This window comes from Triticum urartu, chromosome 6A, assembly GCF_056163025.1.
Source record: "Triticum urartu cultivar PI428250 chromosome 6A, HENAU_Tu73, whole genome shotgun sequence".
Lineage (NCBI taxonomy): Eukaryota > Viridiplantae > Streptophyta > Magnoliopsida > Poales > Poaceae > Triticum > Triticum urartu.
The window spans coordinates 179,752,801-179,758,800 of record NC_141878.1 but is presented as its reverse complement, the minus strand read 5'-3'; positions in this window follow the sequence as shown (position 1 = coordinate 179,758,800).

Genomic DNA, 6,000 nt, shown 5'->3' with positions numbered 1-6,000 from the left:
GATTCTGTTTCGTGGCCAGGGACCTAGGAGTAATTATTTATTTTACAAATTAGCCCCTAATCTTCAAACTATCACTACTTTTTACTCGTTAGTCCAAATTCAACGAAACCAACGCCCACTTCATCAACATTGCAGGCAAGTTCACACTTTGATCATACCTTTTCTACAACCCATGTTTTATTGCATTAGATCAATCCTCTCACATTGCATGATTAGGATCTAATTAAATTGTGGGATGGGAAGTAGATGAGGTAGTACCTATTACCTGTATTATTATGAAACCTTTGGGAGTTGCTTCTACGCTTGCTTATTATGCCATGCTATGCTAGTAGACGTGGATTGGGTGAGTGATATCCATGACAGATGTGAGATTGATAATTTAATGGTTTACCTAAGGTGGCAACTTAAACACACATCTGGGTGGATTGAGGCACCTGATGTCTATCAGGACTTGCCTGTTTTTATTTCGGACCGCCACCCAAGCTCAAAGGGATCATAAGATCATTCATGCTAGTAACTTCCGTGTGCAGCCACAAGCCATTATGGGCTCTGGCATAGTTGACTAAGTCGTGCGAACTCTTACAGGGTAGACTAGCAGATGTAGGGGAAAGTAGGTGTACCGGTCTATCCATCGTAAGGTGCTAGCACTTTTGAAAGACTGTGTCTCGGTCATCCGTCTTCTCAAACACCATGTAGTGCGAGGAACCAAACGGAGGCGATCGAGTCTTGTGGGGAAAAGTGCGCAAACCTCTGCAGAGTGTATAAACTAATCATGATTAGCCGTGTCCCCGGTTATGGACATCTTGAGTATCTAGTTCTTGGATTATCCTGTTGATCTCATCATGTTACTTTAAATGAATATTGTTGGGTTTAATGATGTTACTTAATTGGGATTGAGAATGCTGTCAACCATTCTCAATGTTCAACAACCACCATGATAGTTAAATAAAATTTATTCCTTTGAAGTAGGGAAAAATTGGCTTTACGCAAAAACCTTATAACCATAGAGCTTTTCCACCAGCCATATATGCATGTAGTGATAGACATTGTTCATCATTTTCTCTATGGTGTGAATTTGCCAGTACATTCAATGTACTGACCCGTTTCGGGCTGCAACATCTCATGTTGCAGGATTATCTTACGATGAGTAAGTGATACGTTAGGGTTACGATTTCTACACTCAACTTTGCCGTTGGTGTTGATGGGAATCCACAACCTTGTTGCTTCCGCTATATGGATTGAGGTAATAGTATTTACATTACTTTATACATGTGATTTACCTCTGTTATAAATCCTTCGAGTACTGTGTGTGTCAGCATACCGATCCAGGGATGACACTTAAGCACAGAGAATTGACCCATTCGGGTCGGGTCGCTACAGCTCAACAAAAGAAACTAAGTGGGTGTGCATCCAACTTGCTTGCTCACGAAGACCTAGGGCACTTGAGGAGGCCCATTGTTGGAATATACAAGCCAAGTTCTATAATGAAAATTTCCCACTAGTATATGAAAGTGACAAAACAAGAGACTCTCTATCATGGTGGTCATGGTGCTACTTTGAAGCACAAGTGTGGAAAAAAGGATAGTAGCATTATCCCTTTTATTTTATTTTATTTTTTATTTGGCATTTCTTTTCTTTTTTTATTTGGCCTTTTTTGGGCCTTCCCCTTTTTTTGGCCTTTCTCTTTTTTTGGGACAATACTCTATGAATGATGATCATCACACTTCTATTTATTTACAACTCAATGATTACAACTCGATACTAGAACAAAGTATGACTCTATATGAATGCCTCCGGCAGTATACCGGGATAGCAATGATGGATGAGTGACATGTATGAAAGAATTATGAACGGTGGCTTTGCCACAAATACAATGTCAACTACATGATCATGCAAAGCAATATGACAATGATGGAGCGTGTCATAGTAAACGGAACCGTGGAAAGTTGCATGGCAATATATCTCAGAATGGCTATGGAAATGCCATGATAGGTAGGTATGGTGGCTGTTTTGAGGAAGGTATATGGTGGATGTATCATACCGGCGAAAGGTGCGCGGTATTAGAGAGGCTAGCAATGGTGGAAAGGTGAGTGTGCGTATAATCCATGGACTCAACATTAGTCATAAAGAACTCACATACTTATTGCAAAAATCTATTAGTTATCAAAACAAAGTACTACGCGCTTGCTCCTTGGGGGATATATTGGTAGGAAAAGACCATCGCTCGTCCCCGACCTCCACTCATAAGGAAGACAATCAATAAATAAATCATGCTCCGACTTCGTCACATAACGGTTCACCATACGTGCATGCTACGGGAATCAAAAACTTCAACACAACTATTTCTCAAATTCACAACTACTCAACTAGCATAACTCTAATATCACCATCTTCATATCTCAAAATAATTATCAAGTATCAAACTTCTCATAGTATTCAATGGTCTTTATATGAAAGTTATTATTATATCCCTCTTGGATGCCCATCATATTAGGACTAAATTCATAACCAAAGAGAACTACGATGCTGTTTAGAGACTCTCAAAATGATATAAGTGAAGCATGAGAGTTCATCTATTTCTTCAAAATAAAACCACCCCCGTGCTCTAAAAAGATATAAGTGAAGCGCACTAGAGCAAATGACAAACTACTCCGAAAGATATAAGTGAAGATCAATGAGTAGTCGAATAATTATGCAACTATGTGAAGACTCTCTAACATTTAAGAATTTCAGATCTTGGTATTTTATTCAAACAGCAAGAAAAACTAAATTTAAATAAAATGACGCTCCAAGCAAAACACATATCATGTGGTGAATAAAAATATAGCTCCAAGTAAAGTTACCGATGAACGAAGACGAAAGTGGGGATGCCTTCCGGGGCATCCCCAAGCTTAGGCTCTTGGTTGTCCTTGAATATTACCTTGGGGTGCCTTGGGCATCCCCAATCTTAGGCTCTTGCCACTCCTTGTTCCATAATCCATCAAATCTTTTACCAAAAACTTGAAAACTTCACAACACAAAACTTAAAGTAGAAAGTCTCGTGAGCTCCGTTAGCGAAAGAAAACAAAACACCACTTCAAGGTACTTTAATGAACTCATTATTTATTTATATTGGTGTTAAACCTAATGTATTCCAACTTCTCTATGGTTTATAAACTATTTTACTAGCCATAGATTCATCAAAATTAGCAAACAACACACGGAAAACAGAATCTGTCAAAAACAGAACAGTCTGTAGTAATCTGCAGCTAAGGCAAGTTCTGGAACCCCAAAAATTCTAAAATAAATTTATTGATGTGAGGAATTTATCTATTAATAATATGCAAAAATAATTAACTAAATATAACTTTCCAAATAAAAATGGCAGCAGTTCTCGTGAGCGCTAAAGTTTCTGTTTTTTACAGCAAGATTAAAAAGACTTTCCCCAAGTCTTCCCAAAGGTTCTACTTGGCACAAACACTAATTAAAATATAAAACCACATCTAAACAGAGGCTAGATGAATTATTTATTACTAAACAGCAGCAAAAAGCAAGGAACAAAAATAAAGTTGGGTTGCCTCCCAACAAGCGCTATCGTTTAACGCCCCTAACTAGGCATGATGATTTCAATGATGCTCACATAAAAGATAAGAATTGTAACATAAAGAGAGCATCATGAAGAATATGACAAGCACATTTAAGTCTAACCCAATTTCTATGCATAGGGATTTTGTGAGCAAACAACTTGTGGGAACAAGAATCAACTTGCATAGGAAAGGTAAAACAAGGATAACTTCAAGATTTTCAACACATAGAGAGGAAACTTGATATTATTGCAATTCCTACAAGGATATGTTCCTCCCTCATAATAATTTTCAGTAGCATCATGAATGAATTCAACAATATAAATATCACATAAAGCATTCTTTTCATGATGCATAAGCATTGAATTTTTATTACTCTCCACATAAGCAAATTTTTTCTCATGAATAATAGTGGGAGCAAACTCACCAAAATAACTATCATGTGAGGCATAATCCAATTGAAAACTCAAATCATGATGACAAGTTTCATGGATATCATTATTCTTTATAGCATAAAAGTCATCACAATAATCATCATATATAGCAACTTTGTTCTCATAATCAATTGGAACCTCTTCCGAAATAGTGGATTCATCTCACAAAATAAAGTCACGACCTCTCCAAATCCACTTTCATCAATATAATCATCATAAATAGGAGGCATGCTTTCATCATAATAAATTTTCTCATCAAAACTTGGGGGACAAAAAATATCATCTTCATCAAACATAGCTTCCCCAAGCTTATGGCTTTGCATATAATTAGCATCATGGATATTCAAGGAATTCATACTAACAACATTGCAATCATGATCATCATTCAAATATTTAGTGCCAAACATTCTAATGCATTCTTCTTCTAGCACTTGAGAACAATTATCGGAATCCTTATTTTCATGATATATATTAAAAAGATGAAGCATATGAGGTACCCTTAATTCCATTTTTTGGTAGTTTTCTTTTATAAACTAAACTAGTGCTAAAACAAGAAACAAAAAGATTCGATTGCAATATCTAAAGATATACCTTCAAGCGCTAACCTCCCCGGCAATGGCGTCAGAAAAGAGCTTGATGTCTACTACACAACCTTCTTCTTGTAGACGTTGTTGGGCCTCCAAGTGTAGAGGTTTGTAGGACAGTCGCAAATTTCCCTCAAGTGGATGACCTAAGGTTTATCAATCCGTAGAAGGCATAGGATGAAGATGGTCTCTCTCAAGCAACCCTGCAACCAAATAACAAAGAGTCTCTTGTGTCCCCAACACACCCAATACAATGGTAAATTGTATAGGTGCACTAGTTCGGCGAAGAGATGGTGATACAAGTGCAATATGGATAGTAGATAATGGTTTTTTGTAATCTGAAAATATAAAAACAGCAAAGTAACTAATGATAAAAGTGAGCACAAACGGTATTGCAATGCGTTCAAACAAGGCCTAGGGTTCATACTTTCACTATTGCAAGTTCTCTCAACAATAATAACATAATTGGATCATATAACTTTCCCTCAACATGCAACACAGAGTCACTCCAAAGTCACTAATAGCGGAGAACAAACGAAGAGATTACGGTAGGGTACGAAACCACCTCAAAGTTATCCTTTCTGATCGATCTATTCAAGAGTCCGTACTAAAATAACATGAAGCTATTCTTTCCGTTCAATCTATCATAGAGTTCGTACTAGAATAAAACCTTAAGACACAAATCAACCAAAAACCCTAATGTCACCTAGATACTCCAATGTCACCTCAAGTATCCGCGGGTATGATTATACGATATGCATCACACAATCTCAAATTCATCTATTCAACCAACACAAAGAACTTCAAAGAGTGCCCCAAAGATTCTACTGGAGAGTCAAGACGAAAACGTGTGCCAACCCCTATGCATAGGTTCATGGGCGGAACCCGCAAGTTGATCACCAAAACATACATCAAGTGGATCACGTGATATCCCATTGTCACCACAGATAAGCACATGCAAGACATACATCAAGTGTTCTCAAATCCTTAAAGACTCAAACCGATAAGATAACTTCAAAGGGAAAACTCAATCCAATACAAGAGAGTAGAGGGGGAGAAACATCATAAGGTCCAACTATAATAGAAAAGCTCGCGATACATCAAGATCGTATCACCTCAAGAAAACGAGAGAGAGAGAGATCAAACACATAGCTACTCGTACATACCCTCAGCCCCGAGGGAGAACTACTCCCTCCTCGTCATGGAGAGCGCCGGGATGATGAAGATGGCCACCGAAGAGGGATTCCCCCTCCGACAGGGTGCCGGAACGGGTCTAGATTGGTTTTTTGTGGCGACAGAGGCTTCTGGTGGCGGAACTCCCGATCTATTGTGCTCCCCGAAGTTTTTAGGGTATATGGGTATATGTAGGAGGAAGAAGTATGTCGGTGGATCTCCGAGCTGTCCACGAGGCAGGGGGGC